Source organism: Petaurus breviceps, unplaced genomic scaffold (genome assembly GCF_028583685.1).
Source record: "Petaurus breviceps papuanus isolate PSGF00001 unplaced genomic scaffold, PetGlider_PUasm1.0 214, whole genome shotgun sequence".
In the NCBI taxonomy this organism is placed as follows: Eukaryota; Metazoa; Chordata; class Mammalia; order Diprotodontia; family Petauridae; genus Petaurus; species Petaurus breviceps.
Window position 1 is genome coordinate 2,740,695 of NW_027185863.1, and position 15,549 is coordinate 2,756,243.

Sequence of the window (15,549 nt, forward strand, 5' to 3'; positions counted from 1 at the left end):
CAATTACACATCTCAAACAACCCATATGTCTTATCTGAAAACTGATCCTGTAGCTAGCCAGTCACTTGTTTCCATTTTCCTTTGATTAAATAAAGACACTTGGGGTCAATGGGACATCTCTTTTTCTGATTTGAGGGAATTGCAGCTATTTGTTCTCCCTCTCTCAACTTGGAAGGTCCCTATTCTTTCTTCCAGTTAGAAATCAGATTGCCCAATTTTGTATCCTGGTTAATTGTATTTTTAATTAATTGGTTTTATTTGATTGATTGTTTTTAATGCATAAAATCTGCCTTCTCGTATTTGTGGTCCAGTGCCAAAGTTGAAGAAGCCTCGGGCCAATTTGTTATACAATTGACATGCTTTGCTTAACAAATCCGATGTACTCAGAAACTCAAACCTTTCTTTCCTCAGTTATTTCATCATTCACCTGGTACAGAGCTGACTTTACCTCTGTCACTAATAACCAGTATAACCCATTGCAACATGTAATTCCTGGTTTCTTGCCTCAGCTAGAGATTGTTGGGGCAACTTTCCCCTCAATCCCACCCCCAAGCATCTTGGCTCTTCTGTTCCATAGGTTTTTTTTTTAACAAGTTTCCCTATAGCCTTCATATATAGCTGGTGATGCAGGCTATTGATGACTTTGGAAGCTGTTCAGGTAGTTTCTCAGTATAAGAATAATTGAGTCGCTGCCTCGGCACTTTAAAACAATTTTTAAAATTTCCACTCTTGTATTGAATCTTTCATTTTTTATTTAAAGGGAAGCTAACACAGTTAACATTATCTTCCTTGTAATGTGCTTTGTGGTCATAGCAGATAAAAATCCAATATTCTTGGGTACATGAACTAAAGCACCATATGATGGGAGAACTTTTAAAGATTTTGCAATTCAAATCTCTCATCTTACAGATCAGGAAATTTAGGCTTTGAGGAGACTTTATTGAAGATCACACAGGTGCACCCAGGATAGAGCCAGGGTGCAACCTTAGGTCTTCAGAATCAAAATAACAACAGGCATTAAGTTTGCAAAACATTTTAATACGGTATCTCATTTGAACCTGTGAGATCACATATGTAAAACCCTTGACAAAGTTTAAAGCCAGCTGTTGTTGTAGTCATCTTTGTTATGTTCCATTTTGCAGATGAGGAAACTGAAACTAGTCATTTACCTTGTAAAGGTAAAAGACAGGATTTGAATCCAGAGTTTCCTTTATTGAAATCTAGCATTCTTAGTTATACACCCCTTGACACATCTCCATGTCCAGTAATACCTGTGCTGGTGAAAGTTTTTGCCATATTATATTATTTTCTATTGTTTTATTGTAGCATCTTGTCTCGTTTTCCCAGTGCATCTGTACATTTATAAGAGCAAGGCCGTATCTTTTATATCTCCAATAGTGCTAAGGCACAAGGCAACTGTTCAGTGTATATTTGTGAAATGAGTTACTTTTACATAACATTTAATATAACTTTTTTAAATTTAATTTTATTTATTAATTTTTTACTTAAAAAATGCTTTATTAACTTCTGATTTACATCATTCGTTTCCGCCAGATTTTGAGTTACAAATTTTCTTCCCGTTTTTCCCCTACACACTGCCCCAAAATAGCAGTCCCACAGGATATCCCCTCCTCCAATCTGCTCTCTCCCATATCTTCTCCCATACCCCCTTCGACTTTTCCAGTAGGGCATGGTGGATCTCTATGCCTCAGTGCCTGTATATCTTATTTCCCAAATACATGTAAAATGGTATTAATAATAGTATATATATATATATATATATATATATGTATATATACACACACATATATATATTTGAATATTTGATTTTAAAACTTTCAATTCCAGATTCATTCCCTTCCTTCCCTGTCACCCACCTCCACTGGGAAGACAAGTAGTTCAGTATAGGTTGTACATGTGTGGCTAATGCAAAACAACAACATAGTAGATATATTGTAAAAGACTGACTACACTTCCCTCCCTCCCATCCCACCTCCCACCCGTTCCACTCTCCAACCTGATCTTGTCCCTTCTCAAAAGTGGGTGCTTCCAACTTCCCTCCCCCCCCCCCCCCCCCCCCCCCTTCCATCATCCCCCCTCTCATCCCCTTCCCCCCCTATTCTCCTGGAGGGTGAGATACCCTATTTAGTGTGTATTTCACTCCTTCCTCAAGCCAGATTCAATGGGAATAAGGTTGACCCATTCCCTTTTGCCTTCTATTCTTCCCCTCCATTGTAACCATTTTCCCTTGCCTCTTCTGTATGAGATAGTTTACCCCAATCTGTCTCTCCCCATCTCCTCTCATTACATTCCTCTCACCTCTTAATTTCACCTTTTAAGTATCATCCCTTCCTGTTAAATTGGTCCTGTGCCCTCTATCTATGTCTGCCTGTAAACATACATGCATACCTTTACATATGTATTCACATGCCCATATACCCTCATATATAGACATATATATATATTTCTAATCCCTTCAACTACTGAGAAAAGTTTCATAAGTTACAATTATTGTTATTCCATATAGGAATGTTAATAGTTCAACTTTGATAAGTTCCTTATGATTTCTTTTCCCTGTTTACCTTCTCATGCTTCTCTTGCTTCTTGTATCTGAATGTCAAATTTTCTATTCAACTCTGGTTTTTTCATCAAGAATGCTTGAAAGTCCTCTATTCCACTGAATGACCATATTTTCCCCTGAAACACGATACTCAGTTTTTGCTGGGTATGCTCTTGGTTTTAATCCCAGCTCCCTTGACCTCCGGAATATCACATTCAAAGTCCTTCGATCCCTCAGTGTAAAAGCTGCCAGATCCTGGGTTATCCTGATTGTGTTTCCACAATATTCAAATTGTTTCTTCCTGGCTGCTTGTAATATTCTCTCCTTAATCTGGGAATGCCAGAACCTGGCTATAATATTCCTAGGAGTTTTCTTTTTGGGATGTTTTTTGGGAGGTGACTGGTGGATTCTTTCAACCTCTCTTTTGCCCTCCAGTTCTAAAACATCAGGGCAGTTTTCTTTGAGAACTTCCTGGAGGATGCTTTCTAGGTTCTTACTTTGGTCATGGCTTTCAGGTAGTCCAGTAATTTTTAAATTATCTCTCCTGGACCTGTTTTCCAGGTCAGTGGTTTTCCTATGAGATATTTCACCTTGCCTTCTATTCTTTCATTTGTTTGGATCTGTTTAACAGCATCTTGATTTCTCAGAAAGTCATTAGCTTCCATTTGCTCCAATCTAATTCTGAAGCAATGATTCTCCTCAGTGAGCTTTTGAGATTCTTTTTCCATATGGCAAATTAAACTTTTTAGGGCATTCTTCTCCTCATTGCCTTTTTGAGCCTCCTTTGCCATTTGAGTAAGTCTATTTTTTAAGGTATTATTTTCCTCAGTCAGGCTGTTGACTCTCATTTCATAATTTTCTTGCATCGTTCTCATTTCTCTTCCCAATTTTTCTTCTACTTCTCTTATCTGCTTCTTAAGGTCCTCTATGGCCTGTAACCAGCTCGTATTTTCCTTTGAAGCTTTTGGTGCAGGAGTTCTGACTTCACTGTTTTCCTCCTGTTCCATGCCTTGGTCCTTCTTGTCCCCAAAATAGTTGTGTAATGTTGGAAGAATCTTCTGTCTGCTTTGTTTCTTTTGCCTGGTCATGTCGCCCCTCAGTCACTTGACTTTTGGGCTTTTTGCCACAGTAGGACTCTGCCACCAGACAGGGGAGCTTTCGTCCCAAATGCTGGGGTTTTCTCAGCTGCCGGAGGTATTAGATGGGTGCCCTCTCTGAGGTCTCACACGCTCTGGCAAGCTGGACTCACACCCCAGACTGCAATCCAGATCTAAGCAGGTTAAAGCATGAGCGATTACCCCTCAGACTAGTGCTTGGTCCCCCTACACTCTGCAGGCCAGGAGCTGAAACTGCCACTTGGCTCTGGCTGGCTGTGCTGGGGTCTCAGCGGCTTCTCGCCCCGGGGGTAAAAGCCACACACTCCCACTTACTGGTCCCAAAGTCCAGACTGCACTGGCCTCTCACCTTGTCCTTCGCATCTATGTATTGATAAATCTGGAAAGGGCCACAGCTGCTGCTGATCTGGAGTCCCTCTGGCAGGTGGCTGGTCAGGCCTGCCCTGGGGCTAAAGCCTGGGTGTGGTGCTGGGCTGTCCTCAGGGGGAGGTTAGCTTCTCTGTGTCATTTTGTGGGTTCTGTAGCTCCAAAGTTTGTTTAGAGTCCCCTTTTTACATGGATTGGGGAAGGTGGAAGCCAGAGCCACTGGACGGTCGTGCTTTTACTCCGCCATCTTGGCTCCGCCCCCATTTAATATAACTTTTGCTTGCCATATAGTACTATTAGTTTTGTAAACAACGCCTAAACACCATGTCTTTTAATCTATTTTTAAATTCATTCAGTTTTTCCTCTTATCTTGAAATTTCAAATAAGTGAATTTTGCTAAATAGAAATTAAAATGGAGCTATTTAATCTTCTGTAGGCTGCAGGGATCACTCTCTCCAGAATGACTGAGTTAAATTTGCATTTTTTTCTCTCCCTATATTCTCTTCCCCTGATCTTTGCCCTTTCTCTTAGTCTTAGACTTTTAAAACAAATTTTGTTAAAAAACCATTTTAATTATCAGTGCATTGCTTCATCTGAGTTCAGTCAGTAGTGTAATTAAACTGAAAAGAGGCTTACTTAATAGTGCCTCAGGACAAATAAAGTAGTGTATAAAATTGGCTTTTAGCCAAAATTGGGACATTACTGCTCTGTCATTGAAGCTTCTGTTTCTTTGGCAGACTGCTTGATTGAAATTATAGCTGTCTAATCCACTGATTATCTTTGCAAAAAAAAAAAAGTCTAGTCTTATCCATACTATTCTATAAGAATGAAAAGCTTGAAGACTTGTCTCTCAAATCATGTATTTTCAGTTGTTACTAGAAACAATAGCATGTGGGGGAGGCCTTATTTTCTAGTTAAAAAAAAGACAAATTCTTTTCAATACTAACTAAAAATCCAGTTATTTCAAAATTCAGTCCAAATACTTAGTTTAGATTGAGTTAAAGCAACCATCTTTTGAACTGAAATATCTTTGTCTGAACCTTTTTTTCTCTAGTACTATTCTTAGCATTGTACAAATATATTTAATGACTTTTTGACTTAGCAGTGTGATGTTTTTAATAAATATTATGAATGTTCATGTCATGTTGTTAAACAATTATGCACAGCTGTCTTTATTAAAAGAAATCCAAAGTATATTTTTCCCAAAAAATAGATGATTTCATATAGCACATGTGTAAAATTGAATATTAAAAGTGTCAAAACTTTTTAATAATTTTCTTTTGTGAGACTTTGATAATTACTTTGTTATACTTGGATAGAGCTTTAAGATGAAAATAACTCGTGATTTAAAGCAGTTCTTTTTTCTTTAGTAGCTATAGTATATTCTTTCAACTTAGGATGATACTTCCAGCAGAATTTTCTTTAGTACTGCCCATGACCATGAACATTTTTAGGAAACTTAAGGATAACAAGATAGTCACAGACTAAAACACCTTAATTTTATTTTTTGTAAATGACAGAATAAAGTAAAAAAAAAAATGAGAATATTCCCCTTAAATTCAGGGAATTTTCTTCTCTGAATATTTATAAATAAAATCTTATATCTATTTAACAGTGTAATAATAAGAAACATAGCCATTGTGAAATATGTTAAGACATCAATTAATTTTTTTCCCCATCAACCAAGATATTTGAACACAAACATTTTTCAGAACATGATTTTTCTTACCCTATGTTTTACAATAACAATCAATATTGCATTACCTATTTTTGTTAATAGTTCTGTTAACCCTACCCTAACGTGCAAAATTATCATGAGTAAAGTGCTTGGTGAACCTTAAAGTGCCATGTAAATATGAACTATTAGAATATTTTTCTTTTATAGGAATTTGTATTAGAAAGTGAATATAAAGAATATCAGTCACAGTGTATACCATCAGATAAGAGCGATTATTGAATTAAAATCATTAAATATAAACTTGAACAGCATTATGAAAACAAAGTTTCTGTGTCTTGGAAGAAAGGAAGGCAAGGCAACAAGCATTTATTAAATACTATGTTCAAAACTGGGAATATAAATAATAGGAAAATGAAAGCCAGTCCATGCCCTCAAGGGGCTTACATTCTAATGGAGGAAGACAACAAAGAAAAGGGAGCTGATGGAAGTAGCAGGGAGAGGTGCTGTTAGAAATAGTGGATATAAGGAATTAAAAACATGGAAAGATTTCTATGAATTGATATAGATGGAAGAAAACAGAACCAGAAGACACCCATAAACCATCTGAGAGTTAACAGAAAGACTTTAGACATCAGCAAGGATGCCCTATAGTGGAAAAAAAGCATAACTCAAAGTGGTTCCCTTTGTAATTCGTAGTTTCTGTATTGAACTAAAAGGAAATACCTATAACATTTGAGACAGTTAACAAAAGGATATTTACTTAGTCATAGTCGGAGAAAGATATTCAGAAAGGACAACTAGTTCATTCAACAGCTTTCCTGTTTCTGTGATGTCCTCCATAGGTCAAATATCAAGGAAGAACTAGAGCTTCTGTTAATTTTTGTGCTGAGACAACCTGGAAGTGACTTTGAGGGCCTGAGCCCTTATTCTTTGGAGTCAATTAAGTCTTTAGGAAGGTTTCAGTACCTGTTAAATAAAAGAACTAGCCCAGTTCACATGGTGGAGGACTCTGGTAGATATTTTTCCTACAGCACAGTGCTCATTGTTCAGGTAGATATAAATCTCTTTCCTTCCTTGCCCAAATGCCTCTCATCCCATGTCAGTACCCATGTCCAATATCCATTTCACGGTCATTTATGGAATATGGAAACTCAAAGATGTGTAATGGCTTGGTTCTGCCATTTCCCCATGACCTCTATATATATCACCTTCCTTTCATAGTCAAATGCATAGAAAAAGCCATCTACATTTACTGTCTCTATTTTTCCACTTCCTGTTTTTTGATCCCTGGGCCAGTCAAGTATTGGCAATATCTTTCATGTCTTTAGGGAAAAATTAGCTCAAACTTTAGGGCCAGGTCTTAGTAAATTATTTCTCTTACCACAGCAGCTGAATTCAGATTAAATTCAATGTGCAGTGGTCAATCCTGAACCCATAGGACAAATGGTAAAGTAATTTCTTACCTATTGGAGGAATTTTGAATTTTTGGAGTGAGGGAAGGAAGGGCAGCTGGGGTTAAGGCCGGATTTGAACTCAGGTCCTCCTGACTCCAAGGCCAGTGCTCTATTCACTGAACCACCTAGCTGCCCCCATTTAGTTTTCCTTAAGGGATAATTCTTTGATGAGGGAATGGGGAAACGGGTAGGGAAGATCAATATCAGGAATTAACTGATGTAACAAAAAAGGCATCAATAAATTTTCATTAATTAAATGTTTAAACTTTTTTTCAAATAAAAGTTGTGTATGACCATATGCACAGACAGCTCTACTTGTTTTGTTTTATGAATTTAAAAAAGAAACTTTTAATAGGTTGTTCTCCCTAGTGTCACAGCTCATATCTTCTTAGCTTCATTTCATATTTGTTCCTTCTTTGCCACAATCTATAAAGTCGGTATTTTGAAAACTTTCCTGAGCTAACAAAAATAAATCTATTTATAAAAGATTAGTCAAGGTACCTGTTGATTATTAAGAATTCACAGCAAGTATTTATTAATTGCCCATTAAGTGCCAGGTTGGATGGGGTTACAAATAGCAAAGAAAGAAAATCCTTCCTCAGAATATGTTTATGTAATGATATAGATCACCACTTATCATTTCATAGTATTTTTGCTTCCAGTTGGTTAGCATAGCAGTAACGTATTGAAATCATTGTGTAAAGTGTAAAAGTTAAATATGTTGTTTATGAAAAGCTAAATGTTATAAAAAGTTTTAAAAGAGCTGTATTCTTGGGCATTTCTGAGCAGAAGAAATTTATATCCCAGTAAAACACAGTATTTATACCCTAATCTTTTTATTATAGAAATCCATGGGGTTACAATTGCCTTTTGATACTGAATGATTACACTTTTCAGTTTAAGTCAACTGAGTCACTCTTTTTTTTTGGAGGGGGAAGGTAAGGCAGTTGGGGTTAAGTGACTTGCTCAAGGTCACACAGCTAGTCTAGTGTGTCAAGTGTCTGAGGTCATATTTGAACTCAGGTCCTCCTGACTCCAGGGCTGGTGTTCTATTCACTGTGCCACCTAGCTGCCCCAAACTGAGTCACTTTTGTGTTTAGTAATCCACGTTGTTTGAAACAATGTTATATTCAAAGCTAGAATTAGAAAATAATGTCCAAATAACTTTATGAAATTGAGAATCTTTTGTGTGAACAAAATTAATGCAACTAGGATAAGAAGGCATGCACTTTGGGGGAAATTTCTATGTAAAATGTTTCTTGATAAGAGACTGATATCTAAGACATGTAGGCAATGAAATGAAATAGATGGCCTAAGCTACTCTTACAAATCACCAAAACCCCTAAGTGGTTAAAAAATTAAAAGATATGAACATTCAATTTCCAAAAAGAAGAATTGCAAACCGTAGGCTATATAAAAGAATTCTCCAAATCACCAATGAGTATTGAGAGCATATTTATTTCTAATATTATCAACTAGTTCATTGCTAATCTTCTAGTCTTTTTCCTTTTTGCTTAGCTATAATGACAGATGAGTTTAAATCAATTTTGAAAATCAAGAAAAGGCAAAGATTAGAAAAAGGACATGTTCTCATTGTACCAGACTACTGAATGACAACTGAATGTCATCTGAATGCATTTTTCTGGTTCTGTAACCACTTTGTCAGAGATGAAGTATTACTGCCTTGGGGAGATATTTTCAATGCCATAGTACAAAGGGATCAGCAACAGCCAGTATAATATAATTACTGATATTTTAAAATGATGTGAAAGCTCTTATTGCGAAAACTAGCATGTTGAGCCTAATTGCTAGTAATAAGAAATCATCTTTATATTTAAACAACTCCCTTATCCCATCAAATAAATATGAAGCCTGTATAATTCATTCTCAAGCTAAACTGAACCTATTTTTATTATTTGTTGTAATATATAGCCTTTCTTTCTAGCAAATGATGGAGCTAGGATTAGAACTCAGTTCTTTTATTGGATAAAAAAATTGACAAATATGAGAGTATTTTTTAATTACTAATTTTTAAAGTTTCCATCAACATATACATTTGTCCATCTATAGAAGAACCAAAGATCATACTTAAAAATATAAGCAAAAAAAATGAAGTTCTAAGCTAAATCTGTCATAGAACAAACAAAAATGAAAAAGTTTAAAAAATATAGATATACTTCAATCTGCATTCAGACTCCGTCACTTATTTCTCAGGAGGTGGATAGCATTTTTAATCATAAGTCCTTCAGAATTGTCTCAGGTCATTGTATTGCTAAGAATAGCTAAGTCATTTGCAGCTGAACAAAATATTGCTGTTACTGTGTGCAGTGTTGGTTCATATAAGTCTTTGTTTTTTTCTGAAACCATCCTGTTCATCATTTCTGTGGCACAATAGTATGCCATCACCATCATATAACACAGCTTGTTTGGCTGTTCACTGGTGAAGTTATTGATCATGTGCTTCCTGAAAAAGGCCTCATAGCAATTTTGAACTATGCCTAAAGGGCTTTAAAAATGTATGTACCCTTTGACCCAGCAATGCCACTTCTAGGACTATATCCCAAAGAGATCACAAAAATGGGAAAAAGACCCACATGTACAAAAGTATTTATAGCAGCTCTTTTTGTGGTGTCAAAGAATTAGAAATTGAGGGTATGCCCATCAGTTGGGGAATGGCTGACTGGTATACAAATATGATACAGTACTATTGTGCTGTAAGAAATGATGAGCAAGCAGACTTAAGAAAAACCTGGAAAGACTTGTATAAACTGATGCTGAGTGAAGTGACAGAACCAGGAGAACATTGTACACAGTAACAGCTACATTGTTCAGTGACGAACTTTGATAGACTTTGCTTTTCTCAGCAATGCAAGGATCTAAGACAACTCCAAAAGACTCATGATAGAAAATGCTGTCCACATCCAAAAAAAACTATGGAGTCTGAATGCAGATCAAAGCATATTATTTGCTTTCTTTTTTTTGTTGTTGTTGTTTATTTCTTCTTTCTCATGGTTGAGAGGGGAGAGATGGCAAGAGAATTTAGAATTCATAATTTTATGGAAGTGAACGTTGAAAACTAAAACCAAATAAAATCCCTCCTACAGGAAAAAAAAATCAAATTAACCAATCCAAAAAAGAAATAAAGAAAAGCCTCATAGAAGTAGCCATCGTTCATCTTTGTAGGCCTCATCATGAAGTGAAGGAGACATGAAGAACAGGAAATGTGCTTGTGACCATGTACTACTCTGGCACCCATATCAAAATGTCCCAGTCTCAGAGCTTCTCCAGGATGAACTGGGATGGCTCCACCTCATCCTTATGAGAATTTCCTCAGCAGTCATTCCAGGCTGAGTATGATCTCTACTCAGTACAGCAATTATGGGCCCTCTACTGTCTGCTCATAGCCTTGATCATTATAGACAAAGATACAGTGAACTGAATTACCCTACTCAAGCAAGTGGATGAACTGTCCAAGGAAGTTGAAGAAAGCAGAAGCAATGACTATGTCTTCTCTAGGACTATAGTAGACTTTGCTTTAAGATTTAGGGTAGAAGATGGCAGAGTAAAAGCAAGACCTTTACTGAACTCCTGCCCCAGTCACTTCCAATACCTGTAAAATATGACTCTTAACAAATTTTAGAGCTACAGAACCCACAAAGTGACAGAGAGAAACAAATCTCCCACCGAAGGCAACCTGGCAGGCCAGCAGGAAGCATCTATCACACCAAGCTGGAAGCCAAGCACAATCCCATGTGAGCCACGCAGTCCCACACCTGGGACAGGCATGACCAGGACCGCAGACCAGCTGGAACAGACTTCAGAGGAGTGAATCATCAGCAGTTGTGGCAGTTTCCAGACTTCTCAACCCATAAATACCAAAGAGAAAGCAAAAGGTCAGTAGGGAACTCTGTTGGGACTGGGTGGAGAAGAGTGTGGTCCAGCCTCTGCCCCTGGGGCAAGAGGTAGCAGAGACATGGCGGCTGCAGCTTCAGCCACGTGGCTGCCTTCAGAGTTCATGGTCTGCAGATCACAGGGGGACCAAGCAACCGTTCAGACAGTAATCACTCTTGCTTTGACCTGTCTGGATCTGGGTCACAGTCTTGGACAGGGGTCCTGAGGTGTGTGTGCCAGAGCTTGAGGTGGCTGTGGAGAGGGCTCTCTCCTCATAGTTCTGACAACTGCAAAAACCCCAGTGATTTGGGACACAGCTCTCTCCACTCTGGAAGCAGAGTTCTACCATGGCAAAGAGCTCAAAAGTCAAGTAATTAGCTGGCAACATGAGCAAGTAGAGGAAGCACAATCAGACTATACAGTCCTTTTTTGGGGACAAAAAGCATCAAAACATGGAACCATAAGAAGTCAGCAAAGTCAAAACTCCTGCATCTAAAGCTTCCAAGAAAAATATGAACTGGTTGCAGGCCATGGAGGACCTCAAGAAGGATTTTGAAAATCAAGTAAGAGAAGTGGAGGAAAAATTGGAAAGAGAAATGAGAATGATGCAAGAAAATCATGAAAAACGAATCAACAGCCTGCTAAAGGAGACCCCCCCCAATACTGAAGAAAATAACACCTTAAAAAATAGACTAACTCAAATGGCAAAAGAGGCCCAAAAAGCTAATGAGAAGAAGAATGCCTTAAAAAGTCAGAGTGCTTAGATGGAAAAAGAATTTGAAAAACTCACTGAAGAGAATAATTCCTTCAAAATTATATTAGAGCAAATGGAAGCTAGTGATTTTATCAGAAATCAAGATACTATAAAACAGATCTAAACAAATGAAAAAATAGAAGGCAATGTGAAATATCTCATTGGAAAAACCACCCACCTGGAAAATAGATCCAGGAGGATCATTTAAAAATTATTGGACTACCTGAAAGCCATGATTAAAAAAAAAAAAGAGCCTAAGAGTTTGAATGCAGATTGAAGCAAATTACCTGCTCTCTTGCTTTTTCTTGTTTGGTTTGGTTTCCTCTTTCCCACTGTTCATTCCATCTGATACAATTCTTCTTTATAACCGGAACAGTCTAATGTGAAAGTATCTAGAGATCCTATACCTGATTGTATGCTGCCATGGGAGGGGGGGGGAAGGGAGGAGGGGAGGGAGAGAAAATTTGTAACTCAAAGAACTGGAGAACTGAATCTTATAAACTCAAAGTAAATAAAAAGATTAATAAAGAACAAAAAAAAAAAGAGTCTAGAAATCATCCTTCCAGATATTCTCAAGGAAAATTGCCCTGATATTCTAGAACCTAGGGAAATTTAAACTATTTGACTAAAGTTGAACTATTTTAATTCCTACATGGAAAAAATGATAATTGTAATTCACGAGACTTTTCTCAGGCAAAATTTCTAGGCAAAATAGAAATGGAAAGAATTCACCAACATAGCCAAATTCCAGAGTTCCCAGTTTAAGGAGAAAATATTACAAGCTGTCAAGAAGAAACAGTTTGAGTACTGTGGAAACACGATCAGGATAACACAAAATCTAGTAGTTGCTACACTAAGGGATTGAAGGGCTTAAAATATGATATTCTAGAGGTCAAAGGAGCTAGGATTAAAACCAAGAATCACCTACCCAGCAAAACTGAGTATAATGCTTCAGGGGAAAATATGGTCATCAATGAAATAGAGGACTTTTAAGTATTTTGATGAAGAAATCAGAGCTGAACAGAAGATTTGACTTTCAAATACAAGAAGCAAGAGAAGCATGAGAAGGTAAACAGGAAAGAGAAATCATAAGGATCTCATTAAAGTTGAACTATTTGCATTCCTACATGGAAAAACGATAAGTATAACTCATGAGACTTTTCTCAGTATGAGGATAGTTAAAGGGAATATATATGTATATATGTGTGTGCATACATATATGTGTATGTATAGGTGGGTGCATGAATGTATAAATACATATGTGAATGTGTGTATATGTGTATACATAGGGCACAGGCTAAGTTGAATACAAAGGGATGGAGGATATCTAAAAAATAAAATATATTAAAAAATAAAACATAAAATTAAGAGAGGAGAAAGGGAGAGATAGAATAGAGTAAATTATCTCAGAAAAGAGCCAATAGAAAACTGTTACAAGGGAGGGGAAGAGCAGGAAGGTGAAAGGGAATAGGTCAATCTTACTCTCATTGAATTTGGCTTAAGGAGGGAATAGCATACATACTCATTTGGGTATCTTACCCTACAGGAAAGTAGGGGGGATGGGAATAAGAGGGGGGATGATAGAAGGGAGGGCAGACTGGGGGAGAGGGTAGTTAGAAGCACACGCTTTTTTTAAAAAAAATTTTAAGCAATCGGGGTTAAGTAACTTGCTCAAGGTTACACGGCCAGTTATTTCTGGGTGTGGTGCTGAGTGTCTGAGCCCGGGATTCGATCTCCAGATCATCCCAACACTGGAGCCGGTACTCTTACTCGCTGAGCCACCTGGCCACCCCTAGAAGCACACACTTTTGAAAAGGGAAAGCGTCAAAGTAAAAAATAGAATAAGTGGGGGGGGGGGCGCAATAGGATGGAGGGAAATATAGTTAGTCTTTCACAGTATAACTACCATGTACATGTGTAATTACACATGTACAACCTATACTGAATTGCTTATCTTCCCAGTGAGGGTGCGTGAGGAGGGAAGAAGGGAAAGAATCTGGAAATCAAAGCTTTAAAAACAAATGTTAAAAAGAAATTATTTTTTACATGCAACTGGGAAATAAGATATACAGGCCCTGGGGTATAGAGATCCATCTTGCCCTACTAGAAAGTTAGTGGGGGAGATGGGGGGGGGGGAAGAGAGAACAGATTGGGGGAAGGGGTATTCAGTAGGCTTGCTATCTTGGAGTGGGGGTAGGGGAAAGACAGGGAGAAAATTTGTAACTCAGAATCTTGTGGAAATGAATGTTGAAAGCTAAAAATAAATTTTAAAAAAAGGGTAAGGAGAGGCTTACCTTGTAGAATTAAAACACCTGGGTATCCTTTTTTCTGATGGACATGTGCTGGATTGCCCTCAAACTAAACATGGTGACCATGTGTATTCCTCATAGTAACTGTCAATGAAAACCTTTATCATCTAGAATTTTACACCCTAAGTAGAGAACATAGCATCCTATACAAGCAGTTGGGCCACAATGACTGCCATTGGCACAATGGCGGTCTTGTTGTTTGTGGGTGGAACATGGTTGAACTCAATAGGTCTAGTATCCCAGTAGCTGCTGCTATCCCCATACCCTCTCAGCTTTGCCTCAGAAGCTTTCAATACTATTTCAGCTCTTATGTCTGCCTCTGACTTTCCAGCAAAGCTAAATGGTATACCTATCTTTAGCAGGATAGGCTCTTCACCATGAGTATAAGGTCCATGGTTTGTAGTGTTTCTCAGACAAAGACAGCCCTTCCTTTTCAGCTGACAAAGGCCTATGTATCTTGCTATTCTAGTTTAGGATTAGTTCTGCTTGGCTTTCCAGCCTCTAGAGAAGCATCTTGGCCATAACCTTGAGGTAATAAAAGGAACTTTTGTCCTTGATGATATAGATGAACATGTGGTCTGGGGCCACTATGTTGAGGAAAAGAACCATACTTATGGAAAGAGAGACAGAGTGAGAGAGAGTGTGTGTGTGTGTGTGTGTATGTGTACACAAACTTTATATATGTATATATACATATGTGTGTATGTATATATATAATACATATATAGACATAGATATAGATATATCTCCTTTGCCATTAGGTAACACATAACCTGATTGGGAGCAATGACATGGATGCTTTATCGCTCATCCCAAGCCTTATCTTCCAAGAACATGGGACCATCCACAGCTACATACTTTTCCTCTGGCTAGAGTAGACCTTGACAAATAATGTCCTACTGGAGTCTGCAGCATCTTTCCTTGACACTTTCTGGTCCTTTGTGGTCTTATCATTTTCCTGCTCAGACTCTGGTTTTCTACATATCTGCTAACTGAGCATCCAGATCAGTTGAATGTTGAGGACAGTTACCAGAAGGAATGACATTGAACCCCATCTTGCAGAGCCATGATAGAACCAATTGGTTTATCACCCTTTAACTTTTATTCCTGGTACCAACTTTGTTTCTTCTGGCCTCAGAACAGTTTCTCCAAGGTGCCCAGCTTCTAATTGTCCATGCCAGGGGCTAGTGATTAATAAAGGAGAACTCTTCACCAGTGACTCTTGTGGGGCTTTCAGGTGGCACAGCAGCCTCTACCCAGGTCACCTTCTCTATCCTACCTCCTCTTCACTTTCTTACACTTTACTCCCCTCCACACACTTTAACATCCAGTGATACTGTCTTCCTTGCTCTTACATAGTAGGAACTTAATGAATGCTTGTTTACAGACTGACTTTGCTTTATAACTTCTACTTAATATTTT

The 15,549-nt window shown here is 37.8% G+C and overlaps 1 protein-coding gene across 1 annotated transcript in view; it reads left to right on the forward strand.

The window, feature by feature from the left end:
• The window catches only part of MRPS9 (mitochondrial ribosomal protein S9), a 121,474-nt gene that overhangs the window by 20,095 nt on the left and 85,830 nt on the right, over nt 1-15,549 (forward strand). The window lies entirely within an intron of this gene.